At 44.5% G+C, this 15,844-nt stretch overlaps 1 long non-coding RNA gene across 1 annotated transcript in view; it reads right to left on the bottom strand.

The window, feature by feature from the left end:
• The window catches only part of LOC109319654, a 22,240-nt gene extending 18,922 nt beyond the window's left edge, over positions 1-3,318 (bottom strand). Inside the window, exon 1 of the long non-coding RNA XR_002103587.1 lies at positions 3,243-3,318. This is a non-coding gene — a long non-coding RNA (uncharacterized LOC109319654). The remainder of the gene's footprint in view (positions 1-3,242) is intronic.
• Positions 3,319-15,844: the final 12,526 nt, after the last annotated feature.

Below are 15,844 nucleotides of genomic sequence, written 5' to 3'. Positions count from 1 at the left end.
CCCAGTACTCTTTCCTGCCATGGCAGGGGGTCAGACTAGATGATCTGCTCAGGTCCCTTCCGACCCTAGAAACTATGAAACTACTTCATCTGATCGCTTTTGTGGGGAAAAATAACAAAACAGTAAACTGTATTTCTCATTTTTGGTATTTATACAGTCCAGTATAAATACATATTAAGTGACTGCACAGCAACCTGAATTACTGTGCAGTAGCACCAACAAACATCTTTTTTATGACACTACTCCATGGTAGCCTAATATTGCAGTGCAGAAGTGTCACGTCATGGTTGTTGCTATGTGATGCTACTGCATAGTCAGTCATGAACGATGTGTGCCCTCAGAGGTTGAAAGGGTACGGCAACCATCCGCAAGCACTGGTGGGGGGCATGGCGGTGGTGAGCAGGGACCTCCCACAGGTGCTGCGGTGACATCGGCAGTGAGGGTGGGCTGAGCGGGGACCGCCTGCAGGTGGCGGTGTTGGTGGGAGGGGGGTGGCAAATGGTGGCCAGCAAGTGGGGACTGCCCGCAGCTGCCAGCGGCCGTGTCAGCAGAAAGTAGGGGGTGGCAACCGCCCGCAGAAGCCAGAGGCAGCCAGTCTCGGGGGGCACGTGTCCCCCTGTGCCTCCCCTACATGTTGCTTATGTAGTCAGTGTCTCATGTAGATGCGGCCAGAGTGAATGAAACAGACCTCAGTCAGACTCTTGGCTCTGAGTGACTTCTGATTCCTCTGAAATGCCAGCGGTTCCTGTAAATTGAGAGCTTTCCATAGCGGAAAAGTGGGAGGAGGTATTTGACCCTTGGGCTAAGTAAAGACAGTCAAAAAGCCAAAGGGTTAATCGACTGCAATGTCACAAGTTAATCTAAGCTGTGTAGACTGAACCAATAAGCAAGTCACGAGACATTCACTTTTGATTCCAGAAATGCAACCACATGCCTGCAGTGGCCCAGGCCAGATGCTAGGGAGAGCTAGAGCACAGCTTCCTGTTTTGCTGGGGCAGACAGCTTGGGCCAAGGGTAGCCCACCCATACTACAATGGGGAGCTTTAGGGGAAAGTTCAAAGCATCCTGAGGGGCTGGGGAACCATGAGTTAACTTGAATCTGGAGGAAATCTGGGACAGAATTTCAATACACTGATTTAACCTAAATCAGTTAAGTCTGATACTACATCCATCTAGGTTTATCTTAACTGTTTTTCACCATTTTGAAAGCAGGTTATATGCACTGAATTTATGTTGTGTTACAGACTCACACTGGTTTCCAATCACTTATACCAGTTTATGTGTAATTTCTGTATCTAGCTTTGATGCTTACAAGTGTGCCAGGCATACTTTCAGAAAGCCTACTCTTTTTCCCTGCCCCAATCCCACAAGAGGTCCTGCTAAACGGTCATATTTTATTTTGTATTAAGTTTGAAGGTACATATAGATATCATCTGCTGGATAATATCAAACAAGCAAGTATTGAAGAACACAGTGTTAATATTCACTGGCTACACTGGGCTCACTGGACAAAAAGTCAGGGATCTAAAAGCCCTTGTTAAGCAAGCACCATAGCTGTACATTTAGGCCCCAGATTCAAGCAGGTATCTCTATTTAAGAAAGCAACTTAAGGCTGTGCTTAAGTCCCACCAAAATCTATTGGCATCTGAGATTTAATCAGTCCTATTAGTAGGACACTAAAGAAAAATGTTCCCCTAAACCCTCAGATATTTGCAGGTAACATATGTCTGCTTAAGTACTGCAGAGGACAGAATGGGGTACAAAGGACTTGGCAAACACGGCCACATTTGAACAATGGTTGTGAATGCGCCGTTCTTTATAAAGAAGAAGTGAGGAAATCCCAGTTTGTCCCATTTGAGAATTAATTATGCAGTTGAGCAAATAAGCAAACTGCCTGTGAGCTAGCCATTTTGTCCAAAAGTAACATTACATATATTCCAGCAGGGAGAGTCCCATTCAACTTTGTTCCAAGAGCTGTATTAGGGGTAATGCTAGTTTAATGGTTCAAGTTACAGTCATACCCATATAAACATAGCAAGGTGAAATGGTAAAAATACTCCTTGCCCATGAAAGGCTTCATTACCAGATAAAACAATAGTATTTACATGGCATGTAGTGCTAAGACAGCACGGAATTGTTCCTTAGCCCAGTGATTATCTCATGTCTTGGAAATATTCCCCCAGAATCACTGGGGGGAAAAAATCAGGAAAAAATTGACATTTAAGTTCTTCCATATACAATTTAAGCATTGTAAACTTGATTCCATGGTGTCACATGACTGCCTTCAGTCAATAAGGTGTTTTGTTCCCCTCCCCCCAGCACTATGTCCAGGTCAAGCATCAAATAAATAAATACATAATATAAAGGAAAAGGTAAAATGAAAACTTGTTCTATTAAATTGTACCTGAGCTGAGAGGCAAAGTGAGTGTGCCGAAGGGAGTGCGATACTCCTTTCTCCCTCCCAACCACTCCAGCTACCTTGTTCTGTTCTAGTGACATGCAAGACGTAAACAGCAAATTGAACTTCACATCCTTTCCATTTTAAATTAGAAAGTGTTGTTAGAAGAACTACAAGGTGCACCTTTAATATTCTGTAAAAGTAAGTCATATGTATGTTACTCTAACCTTTCTTTTTGCAGTCTTGGAGAAGAGCAAGGTATGGATCATTTCTAATCACTTCCCCTTTTATCCATTTTGCTCCACCAATAAATCCTACTTCATCCTTTTCTTCCACTCTTGTCTCTGTGTTTTAATGCAGGTTGTTTCTTTTTTCTGAATTTCCTTTCCTAACCCCTTGTATAGGTGTCCACTGTTTCTTTAAAATCCATCATCAAAATTCACTTGTCCTGCAAAGCCCACAAGCCCCTAGCCTTTCAAACAATCACATTTACAATGGTGCATGCTAGGGAGGTGGGTGGAAGGTGGACAGCTGGGGTAATACCATAATCAGATCTTTCCTGGAGTGCATTTTGTGATATCTGTCTTCAGCTTTGTCTGACGCTGAGCAGGCTGTAGGTGCTTAGCAAGTAATATAACAACAAAGAATAATATGCCATTACCAAATCTGGGCATTTGGTAGAGCTGCTTTGCCCTTACTAAGAACAGCTTTACTCAATTCACGGGGAGTTGCCAGTCTGTCAGAGACAGGTTTAAAGGCCAGGGTGCTGGATGGGGGAGAAAAAAGAAGGAAAATCACAGGTTTCCCCCTCTTCCCTCCTCTCTCCTTGCAGCCTCAACATCACTCGAAACCAGCTCGCTTGATCTTGATTTTCAGTATGAATACAGACCATGAAAGCAGGGCCTCACGATCCTTCTGACTTTTTGACTCACCTGGGGACCCGGGCGGGACCTGGCCAGGGGAACTCAGAGGCAGCCACTGTCATCACTGCAGCAGCAGGTCTGGTAGCAGTGAGGTGTCTGGCAGTGGCAAGGGGTCCAGTGGCAGTGGGAGGGGTCCAGCAATGGCAGTGTCCAGGGGACGGGTCTGGAGGCAGCAGCAGCAAGCTAAGCTTGCCAGTGGTGGACATAGCCCTGAATTCCTCACATCTATTCACCCCCAACTTCCAGTGACCTGTTGGCAGCCTGGAAGGCTGGACAGAGCAGCTTCAAGGGCCGAATCTGGCCTGCGGGCCTCATGCTAGACACCTGCTCTAAACTATACCACCTGCTTGGATACTGGGTACCAGGCAGCCAGCACCTACTGTCTGGCTGTGCCCAGCTACTGTCTGCCCTTTTTCTACCAGCCACAGAAGTCAAGGAAGGAATGAGACAGCAGCCAGCTCTGCAGGCTGTACCTCAGTATTATATTGAAACTACGCATACAGAGTCAGCTGACTTAACATGTTTTATGCTCAAAGCCCAAATTCATAGGTGATGTATAAACACATGCAAGCAACCCCTCAGTAAGTGGGTGTAGGAGAATTCAGCCACCTAAGTCTCTGCAAATAGTGCAGTCATCTACATTTCTGCACATCATTGTGAATACATGATATTCCATTTGTGTTGATGTAAATGACTGGACAAGGTGTGAATCAGTAGAGAATGAGCCCAGTGGACCAAATTCTGTTCTTTTACACTGGTTGGAAATGGGGTCAGAGTAGCTACACTGAAAGTACAGATACCCCAGAGGCACATTAGTGTAACAGCCTGGAGTATGGCCAGTTAAGTGTTCAAAGCAGTGTTGGACCTCAAAAAAACAACAAAATGCATGTAAGCCATAATATTCCTAAAAATAATAAAAGATTGTTTCTTTTTTTTTGCCTCCTAGGAAACTAGTATTCACAGGCTCAAGCTTTTTTTTCCCTGCAAATGCAAAAACTAGAGGTCTGAATGGGTGTGACCGGGCAGTTGTAGGAGGCTGAAGAAGGCTGTGTGTTACACCAGTCTAGATTTCATTATACCAGAGGTGGATAAAATATAGCCTGCAGGTCGGATCTGGCCCATGGAGGGACTTCGTCTAGCCTGCGGCAGTTCCTTTGGTCGCACCTGGCTGAGGCACCACCCTGTTGTGCTGCATCCTGCCACCCCTTAGGCATGCAGCAGGGCTGGGGCAGCTCCGCAGCTGGACTGTCATTCTAGGTAGCCTGGGTGGCAATGGCTTCTTCCAGCTGCTGCCGCCACTAGCCCCAGCCCTGCGGTGGTAGCGGGGACCAGCACGTGTAGCCCTGACTCTGCGCACCCTGCGCCACCTCCAGGATCACCCATCCGGGCTGAGCAGCAACAGTATGGGACAGAAACTGCTGCTCAGCATGGGGCAAAAGCAGCCCTTCCCCCTCACCACCATTGGCGCTTCTTGCTGTAGCCCCTGGAGCCCACATGGGGATGCCCTGCGTGTTCGCTGCATCACCACTGCCTCTGGGCTGCCTGGTGGGACAGTGGTGGCAGTGCAGAGGAGATGCAGGGCATCTCTGCATGGGCGCTGGGCAGCTACACCAGGAAGCACCAGCAGTGGGAGGGGGATGGGCCGCCTTTACCCTGTGCTGAGCAGCAGTTTCTCTTCTGTGCCGCTGCTGCTCAGCCTGGGCCACGGCACTGGCTCTGAACTCACCCATCTGGGCTGAGCAGCAGTGGCAGTGGCTCGGCAGAAGGAGCTGCCCTAGCCCTGCTACATGCCCACAGGTGGCAGGATGTGCCACAGCTGGGCAGTGCAGACCAGGCATGGGGCACACTGGGGTTGTGCATTGTTGGTGGTGGTGAGGAGGTGCCACATGGAACGCAGGTTCTGGGCTTTTCTGGGACAGATGCTGATTGGTTCAGGGGGGCACAGGCAAGGGGCTTCCATGCACACCCCATGTACCTCCAACCTTCCCCTGCAAACCTCACTACCACACCCTCCCCCACAAATACTGCATCTACCCACACCCTGCCACACACCCCTCCCCACACACACCCATGCACCTCTGGGGGGAGCCCTGCTCACTGCTACAGGCACACACCCCACCACATGCACCCACACATACACACCCAGCCACCCTCCCCCTCCATACAAACCCCATACCCCCCACACCCCTCACAATATACAAGAGTGAGACTTCATTTTGAGCTATTATGCAATCACCTTTATATATACAGCACAAACACATACAAATCAGGACAAAAATATATATTTTAAATAATATTAAAATATATTATTACAGATGTTTGATTTTTAGTACGTAATTTGTGGGTTTTTTCCAGTTCCAAGATGGCAAACCCCCTTCCCAAAAAAAGTACTTCCAGGGGGAAGGGGAGGGACTTCTGGTGGCAAAGGTCAGAGGCTAGGGATGGGACTTCTGGTCCCAAGATAGCAACCATGGGGCAGGGCACTTGTCAAGGGGCAGGGCAACCCTTGCAGACCTTGATAGCTCACCAAAAATCATTAAGCGGCCCTCCAGCCAAAATAATTGCCTGCCTCTGCATTGTACTTTTGGCTACAAGGACCTAATCTTGGTTCCAGTAAAGGTAATGGCAAAACTCTCATTGACTTTAGGAGTAGGATAAGGTCCCAGTTCCTCAACCTTTCAGGGTCATGTTACTGTATAGAAGCATTCAAAGACAGCTTTCTGAAGACAGAAGTTCCTTCAGCACTAGGGTATTTTACTATTTCAATTGTCACCTAAAAAAGTCTTTTGGGCACTTAATGTTAGCAGCATTATTGAGTAGCCTTTCTCCTGCAACAATCGCCTTCTCCTGAATTCTGTGTTTAACCTAAACACCATTCAAGTGGGAAAGAGTTTTCATGTGGGCAAAGTTTGTGATTATCTGGACTGATTAAATGTTCCCATACCTGTAGTTTTGTTCTTTAAATACAGTCCCCAACCTTGCCAAGATAAGACCACTAGAGCTATTGTTGATGCCTATAATGTTTTAGTTTTACTTAAAGTTATTTGGAGAGTTCAGCTGGTAATGATTCACAGCTGGTAAGGAATACAGCTCAGGGAAGAAAAAAAAACAAGCAAGGTTCTTAGCTCACCAGATGTATGTTATTACTTTATTCCCAATTCACAGGAAATGAACAATCATTTAGTACTGACAGGTACATACTGAAACTTACTATCTTTCTTTTAAACCTTAAAAATAATGTACTACAGAAGTTTAGCCTTAACCTTAAAGTAGACTGCATATTTTTACCAAGGTTATGATGATATCTTGTGAAAGCTTTTGGAGAAAAAAGAAAGAAAAAAACCCAACTATGAGAAATCACTGCCAGCAAGGCTGAAAAACTAGGAGGAAAAAAAACACTCAAAGTACTTTCTGCTTGCAGAGATACCTAAGTTAAAGGTCCCTTGTGAGCTGTGGAAGGTTAGGCATGCTGACATTAAGTGGGTATAACCCAAATTACCTTCTTAACAGACAATCAGACTTAACACAAAAGTGATGGCACTGGTAGCAAATGCCTCTCTGAATCAAAGTTCTGAAATGTGTAAGCGCCATCAGATAAAGAAGGTGAAGTTACGTAAGGGGAAGCCATTGGGAATCTAAAACAAGACAAAACTAGTTTCCTTCTCTTTGCTGTGGTTTTCTGGTGATTAATTCTGAAAGCAGATTCTTTCAGTTCTGTGTTAAAAGAAGGAACAAAACATGGCTAACCTCTCAAGTGATCAGTGATTTCAGGTACCTTCCTGCAGACACAGTAAAAGGGCTTCAGTGCTAGATGGTGGACAGGACTTCAGCTTTTCATAGCAAGGTGATGTGGTAGCAGGAATGTAGATGGTGCCTGGGACCCAGCAGAGTGCAGGGGAGAGGAAGATCGGAAGATCTTGGTTCCCGCACACAGCTACTGAAATTGTGAATGTATGTGATTTATAAACAGCAAATGACTTGTTACTATTATTTATTTCCCCCTCTGAGGGTGCCTCCATGAGCTCCTAAGGTGGCCTCACTTATCCGACCTCCTTTTCAGCACCTGACAGCCTGCAGTCAATCTCCGAAGCGGTATTCTGTCAGCTCACACCATCAGTTTGACAGTGATGCTGTTAATTCTCCTTCCAAGCTGCAATCTGGCAGGAAAGAGCAGGACTTAGCTAACAAATGAATACAATAAAACAGCTTATCCCCCATAGTAATACCAATCTGAGGTTTGTTTGCTCTTGAAGCAGAACCAATGTGCCCTGACCCCAAATTTTTCAGGTCTCTTCCACCAGACATTGGAGGTTTGCATCTCCTGAGTCACCCAGAAGCAGGATCTTGAATTCAAGCTAACCCCTTATAAAAGAAGGATCCTGGAGATACAAAATCCTCTAACCTAATAGTATAGCAATTTATTAAATGAATTTCTGAATGTCAGGAGTGGACTTTGCCTCAGATTTTCCAAAGGAAGGTCATGCTATTTGTTTAAGACATTCATCACATCCAAACTTTATGATAAAAGTAAGAAAGCTCACTTTGCTTTTCACCCTCCATCTTTATATACGTCCCACGTGTACACTTGCAGTTATTTCTCTAGAATTTATAATACCACTTTTTTCTCTTCTTTATATATCTGTAGGGAGGATATAAATGGACTGACCCCCTTGTTTAAGCCATGCATCTCTCATTTTATTGTCAGAGTTTTTTCAGTGAATATTCAGAGGAGTGACTGATTTTGACCAAACCAAGCTCTTGCAAGTAACTGGAAGCCTGAACTACCTGCAGGTAATTTTAGTACCCTCCAAGGAATGCAGTTAACTTCAACTCATCTCCAGTTTGAATTGGTGCTTTTTGAAGTAGGTCTTCATGGGGTGAACAGGAAGACTATGAGGTTTTTATTATACTTGGCTCCCTTTACTGCATTAGCGTTTATATTTTCCCAGTAGAAATCCCCCAAATTGAAAATATAGAGGTGTCAGCTAGCACCACTTTAGTTAAGGTTGTGTCAACATTTCCTATAAACGTTGTTTTTCTAGGGTTTATAACTAGACCGTAAAAATGTGCTCAGTACTGAAACTTGGCATAAAAGAGCTCAGCCTGGGAGAGGATTTTCACAATTAAAACTAAAATGTCAGTTCAGCTGTTTTTAACCATTACCCATGCACTTAAATTGAAATGACTTGATTTAAAGATGTATTTTCCTTTAGGATAATTCAAAGCAAGCTTTTATTTAAGAAGTAAATTCTTCAAGGGATTATTCCATTAACATGGTCTAAATTCACTTAATAATTTTGAAAGAAAAATTACTGAGCTAGTTCATATGAGGAAAAGATGACTATGCCTGCAAATATTAGTTTATATACAGCTCTGCTGTACATAAGAAAATATTTTTTGTAGGTAGGGCTGATAGTGCCACATCATATTAAGGTTGGCCAGTACTCCCCATTATAAAATCTTGCATTATATTGCTTATACCTGGGGCTGAAATTTTAAATTCCAAGTTTACGTCCAAGCCTTCCACACTGTGTGACATTTTGGTCCCCACACCTCAGAAAGGATCTAGAACTAGAAGAGGTACAAAAAAGGGCAACACAGATGATCAGGGGTTTGGGGGGACTTCCATAAGAGGATCGAGAAAATAGGCTAGGACTTTTCAGCTTAGAAAAGAGATGTTTGATGGACAATAGGGGTTTACAAAATATGAAACGGTACAGAGAAAGTAAATATAGATTTATTATATACTGTCTCTCACTATACCAGGTTATGGGACATAAAATGAAACGATTATGTGGTAGGTTAAAGCTAACAAGAGGAAGTTCTTTTTTCATACAGCATCTAGGTAACTTGTGCAACTCATTTCCACAGGAAGTTGTGGAAGCTGTTAGTTTAACCCAATTTGAAAGGGAATTAGGGAAGGGCCATCGGTAGGTATTGAACATGGTAGATGGGGGGCGTGGAGCAGCCTTTCTGTCAGAACTTTCTCATGATCTGATTCTTGTGAGAGGAGCAGGGGGTGAAAGATGCTGGATGTGCCTTATTCATCTTCCGCTCAGCATCCGTACTCTGCTGCTGTGGGAGACAGGATACTGGGCTAGATAGATCTACTGTCTGACTCAGTGGGCATGTCTACACATGATGCTACATCACCGTAGTGACACGCTACAGCGACGTAGCTCATCACTACAGTGACACAGCACCAACCATGATGCCAACACTACCTTGCCGTAGTGATGAGCTTCCTCGCTATAGTGCATCACTACAGCAACATCACTGCTAAAAATTACTGCACTGATGGGACGACACAGTGACAGCTGTTACTGTGCTGTCATCGAGTACTTCCTAAAGCAAGTACTAAATGATGACTCAATAAGAGCTGCGCCATGGGGGCACGTGTAGACATACCCAGTAAATGGCAGTTCTCGTGTTCTACTGAACCTCAGGCAGCACTTTTTTTCCTTTGGCAAATTTCAGTCTACACTTGATTCTGAGAAAGCAGGTGGAGGAAAACCATGTTACATTGCACATGTTACCAAGATTTTTAGCAATCCATCCCTTGAATGATTCTCATTTCTCCATGCATTACAGAAAGGATTTGAACTCTGGCAGGTATGCAGCATTTGTGTCAGGTATGTGCCTTTTGCTGTCTTTGTGAAAATCCACCCGAATTTGGCCCTACAAACCTTTGACAAAAAATGTTTTAAATGTTCAACAGAGCCTTCTATGATGTTAGCTGCTAAATCTCCAGAGAATCCCTCTTCAGTGAATATATTCAAGCTTTTCTAGTGCAGAGAATATTGATGACGTTCCATCTTCATGGAAAAACTAAGCATACTCCTTTCCCTTACAGCTCTCACCTTCGGCCAGACTACACATTCACTGTCTCCACTGAGAAACTGAGGATGTTCCAGCCCAGGCCAAGAGGCAAAACTGTAGTGGTTGCTCCAGGCAAAGGAATGAGCACCAGAAGTGCTAGCAGGGATCTTGTCTCTCCTGTTCTTTCAGGGCTCCTAGAGATGTGCAGTGAGGCTGCTCCAATGTGCTGGAAATCCTGTGCATCAGAGCAGTCTTGATTAATCGAGTCTGCTGGAGCGCAGAAATTAATGTGCTCACATGCATCAGTGTCCCTGTACTGAAAATTGGTGGTGGGGCGCTTTAAACTAAAGTTCATTCAGTGAGCTTTAGTTCAAACCCCACCAGCATTTTTCAGTGTGGGGTTGCTGATACACATGATGGTTGAGTACTTTTATTTAGCATGGTCCACTAATTAAAGTGGCCCCCTCCCCCCCCGAGCACATTTATAAACATCCTGTGATACCGAAGACAGCACTCAGCCTATGTAGAAGAGGAAGATTTCTAATTTGAATTGGGAGGTACTTAATGCCAAAAGCAAGAAGGAGGGAAATAAGTAGGTTAGAAGAAAGTGTATGGTGATGCTGGGGTTAGAGGAGCAGAGAGATTCTAAAACTGGTTGGGTAGGAAGGTAGGAACTGGGACCTCAGGAAGAGCAGTAAAGGCTGGGACTGGGAGCCAGTGAGGGAAAAGTAAAAGGAATGGGAGCCAGTGGATTGAGCTGCCACACTGAAATTGGACAAGGAACTGGGGTAGGAAGTGGCAAATGCATGAGGAGCTGTGGTTAACAGAGAAAGACTGATTTATACCGCACAGGATGTATTTAAAGGGGTCATAAGCCAAAGAGAGTGGTCTTTTTCTTAACCAAAATCTTAGGTTGCCCCCATTCCAGCCACTCTTGATCCACCAGCAGTGGCTGTGTGGCAGTCTTCCTGCCTACCCCATGGGAGATCTGCATTCAAATCCCAGCTGAGGTGTCTTGGGGTGAGTGAGCAACAAGAAGCAAAATCTTGGGGACCTGGTGACTGTCTATAAACTCACTACGGGGGACCAGAAGGGTTTAGGGGAGACACTGTTTTCCTTGGCATGACAGTGGACACAAATTAGAGAGTAGGTTTAGATTAGACATCTGCAAGAGCTACTTCACAGTTAGGGCAGCTAGGAGCTGGAACCAACTTCCTAGGGAAGTGGTGCTGGCTCCTACCCTGGGGATCTTTACGAAGAGGCTTGATGCCTACCTGGCTGGAGTCATTTGAGTCCAGTCTTTTCTCCCGCCCAGGCGGGGAGTCGGACTTGAAGATCTACAAGGTCCCTTCCGACCCTACTTCTATGATTCTATGTGAAGCATCCACATGGGTATCATATTGGGTCTTTGGAAAAGAGGGCATAATGCCACAGAACTGATATTCCACCCTGAAACTTGACCCATTATGTTGCGGGTCTGCCGTGTCACAAGGGAATAAAATGTGTTCCTCCTGGTATTTGGTCACTGATAAACATATTACTGACAGTTACAAAGGGCTTTACTATGTAGCACCTACTCTGTAGTGACTTCCGATGAGTATACTCTTCCTCCATGATAAGCAGAAGTTAAGCTGCAGTCATGTAAGCCTGTTTTATAAATGGCTCAGTTATTATGGTTTATGCTCCACTTACCACAGGGGAAGAGTTCTCACAGAGCAGGTGATATTGGATAGAGCCTTGCCCCATTTTACATTGTGGTAGCTTGTTCGCCTATCCATAATCTTAATTTCAGTAACACGGGATGTATCTACAGGTGCAATTAAGGTGATACAATAAATTCTGGCACAGTTTGCACCAGAGTCAACTGCTTCTGGGCACAGCACCTACACAGATGCCTAGGACAGCAGCTCTTTGAGCCAGGGCAGAGCAGGCCCAAGTTGGCAGCAGGCTTGGGGGGGTGTCATCATTGGGTGGCATAATGACTGGCTGGAACATGGAAGTGCTGAATGTGTGGAGCCGCATGGCTATGTGGCAGGCAGGAGTCTGGCCCCCTGCTGCCTGAGCTGACTGGGTACAATTTCTGCCCACAGTCAGTGTCTACACAAGCACTTGATCACAGTAAGTTACTCCACTGTAAGATAGCACTGTCCCTAACTGTTAATTAGTTTACTGCACCCTAATACCTGTGTACATGTAAACTTTGTAAACTATGATGCTTTATTGCAGAGCTAATTAGTCCACTCTGCAGTAAAATGCATATGTAAATACACCCACAGACAGTAAGCCTTTTCCCTTCACTGTTCCTAAATATTACAGTGAACTCTGTAATTTCTATGTCTAGTACCAGGTTGGTGAAATATCTTACCTTAAGTCACCATGTCAGGCCAAAGACATCTGACTCAGCCTTGAAATTACTTCCTACAGATGTCCTAAACCAAAACCTCTAAATCGGTCTAACCCTGGATTTAGAGAAATTCAACTTTGGATAAGAAGTTCGAGGTGTATCCATGACTGGCAGGCCAATTTGAAGTTCTAAACACCTCTGAACTTTGGAGGAATCATGGTTTGGTACTGAACTTTGAGGATCAGGCCTATCTGCTTATTCAGTGATTCTCAAGCTGTTGTCTATGGAGCACTAATCACCAGTCTAAAAAGGTCAGTTGGTCTTATAGTATTGGGTGAGTATAACAGGAATCATCCGAGAGTGGGGCTGAGCAGAGACAGAAAGTGGCATAGCTCCTGATGGTAAACAACTGTTAGCTAATTATGTAACCAGGTAGTTACATAATTGGCCTGCTGAGGTGTCCAATAGTAAATGCCTATAAACTGCTGAGAGGCTCTCAGGTCAGGTGACTGAAAGGGGGTGGAGCAGAAAGCTATTTAAGTCTGGCTCCTGGGATAGAGCCTCAGACTGGCCTGTACTAAGCTAAGAGGAGAAACTGCAGGCTCTGGGGAGAAGGAAGCTCTGCAGGGAGCATCTCTCAGACTCAAGCTAAGTGAATTTGTGTTTTATATTGGTTTTGTTTCTGTTTCACTTGCAAGGCGTGGGTGTGATTTTAGGGAAGGTTGGAGGCTATGAAGGGCACTTTGAGAAAGGGTGCTGTTGAGATTCTGCTTAGGGGAGAAGCACATCCCAGTGAATGAAGTGAAGGGTGACAGAGCTCAGAGGCCCAAGACTTTTGGGAACAGGCTGCCAGGAGCCCAGTGAACTGTGTGAGGGGTGCGAGAACCTGCTGAACTGAGCAGAGCTGAGCAGAGTAGGGCACCAATGCCACATTCTGGTTCTCCAGAGGCAATCACCCAGAGTTCACAATAACAACCAAGGCATGGCATGGAAGGACAGGGTACTACCCAGAGAGAGATCAGAGTGGAAGGGACAGGATAAATACAGCCACTAGGGGGCATCATGAACACCCTCTGAGGTGGGTCCCGTTATATTGGGCTGCTTCTAACCAGTTTGTCACTGAGCAACAAATTACTCGTGTCCTGTAGTGAGGTAGAGCCAGGCAGCCCAACAGAGGCGCCAACCAACTATTTGTTTTGCCTGAAAAGGGCAGGAATCGGCTGGTTCTTACCAGCAGGTGTGGAGCTGGAGAGAGTAGAGCAGCGCATGGTGCCAACACCACAGTTTGTGAGTACCTGCATGTTGAAACTTAAGAAGCTGATGGGTGGTCATGTCATAAACCTGTGCCTGCTGCCAGAGTTGAGAAGGCCAGCAATGCCAGTCATCAGGAGAAAGGAAGGCAATATGCCTGCATCGCTGACTCCAGCTGGAACCAGGGTAAGCAGTCATGCTGGTTCACCAGACTGGAAACCTGAAGGGGTCTCCAGCCATCTGATGGTGCAGAGCAGGGGAGCAGAAAGGTCTGCATGGAAGCCCATGCGTAAACACCCAAAGACAAAAACCCCAGAAGAAGATGCTGGGAAAGCCTCATGCCAAATCCCAGAGGACAAATACTCCACAAAGAGGTAAAGTAAAAAATAATTCTAAAGATTTTGAGTAGATGTACCAACTCACAGGGAGAGTGGAACCTCTAACATTAAATGAAGGTGATACAGTTGGTTGAAGAATAAGAAGGTGGGGCAGCCCTGAGCTACATGCATAGCTGATGTAGGGTGAACCCTTCGAGTAATTTATTAATGAAATTGATGCAAGTAAAGCCAAAAGGCTGATGAATTGATCATTTATTTTCTTTTCAGATTATTATTTATCTCACCTATGAATTGATTTATTTACATTTACATGCCCATGAATTAAGTGAATGAGCAGGGGGATTGAGAATTACTTTTGGACATGTGTTAAACTAAGCTGTCAGGTTCCAGAGTACACCAGATCAATTTTCAAGTGTGTCTCGCCCTGACAAAAGGGGTTACAAGTAAGTTAAGAACAAAGGAAGGTCTAGATACCTCTTGTTCACAGTTGTAACATCTGAAGCCATCAGATCTCAGTTGGCAAGTGGACGGGGTGTAGGGGAGGTGAAGTCCCAAGAAACACCATCAATGGGAACCCACTTACAATAGCCTTTACCAGCAAAGGAACCTTCCTGTTTTGTTTTGTTTTTTGATGTGATGGAAAAGTTAAGGGAGACTTACCGTGAATGGGTAGCCCAAAGTACCCTGACATCAACACCAGAAGGCTTTCAAAACATAACAACTTTATCCAAGCGCACAAGACATCTATTATTTTGGCTCAATTGGGTATACAGTTGAAGTCTTGCTTTAAAAAAGTAAAACATGTATTACTTACATGGAGGAGTGACCATATTCAACTGTTCAGTTGCCAATGGGAAACGAGCTGGTCCTTTCAGGCCTGAAGGGGACAGGAGAGGATCTGCAAAAATGAGAATTATCCACAATTCAGTCTTTCTATTAAGATATGATTCATACTCTGGAGAAGTTTCAGATTTCCTCTTCCAGGTGTTATGCCACAATCAAAGCAATCATAGGATAGAAGATTTGAGAAAAAAATCTGTTTATCAGTCGGAAATATCCTGATTAAATATTTCTGATTTGTTTCAAAGTTTGTGTTTTAACAATCAACCACATATAACAACACCACAACACCTGAGGGTGCTGCTTTGATCAAGAGTCTGTCAACATTTCCACTATGAACTTTGTTTATTAGACACTTGCTGCAGAAATTCCCTATATGTTCTGTACAAGACCTGTGCCAGGCACCAATTAGGGGATCTAGGAGTGTGAAAGTCAACATTGTAGTTTAACAGGTTTATATACTATAAATTCTAAAAATTAACTTTACATTTTAAAAAAAGATGCCAACTTTCCACACCCTTTCAGAATCTGGATTAAGCCCGTATTGCATTTTGAAGCAAAAAGCAAAATCAAACATTCAGCTTAATCTGAAGTTTGAAATGACTGAAAAAGGCCCTTTTTTATGCTTCCATTTTTGTACCACTTTCAAAGATACAAATGTCTACTTTATGTGAAAAGCTCAGGGCCACAAATATTCACAGATCGGTATGTGAAATCTACTGGTATTTCTGACTTGACAAGCTATATTTTTGTTTCATATACATTTGAATTTGACTTGGAGGTATCACAGAAACATAGTTTCATAGTTGGTAGGGTCAGAAAGGACCTGAGCAGATCATCCAGTCTGATCCCCTATGGTGGCAGAACAAAGTACTGGAGTCAGACAACCCCAGCAAAGTGTTTGTCTAGCCTCCTTTTAAAGACTCCCAGG

The sequence above is a fragment of the Crocodylus porosus genome, unplaced genomic scaffold (assembly GCF_001723895.1).
Source record: "Crocodylus porosus isolate Cpor-Errol unplaced genomic scaffold, CroPor_comp1, whole genome shotgun sequence".
Taxonomy (NCBI): Eukaryota; Metazoa; Chordata; order Crocodylia; family Crocodylidae; genus Crocodylus; species Crocodylus porosus.
Note: the sequence above shows the minus strand (reverse complement) of the source record. Positions and strands in the feature narration are given on the sequence as shown.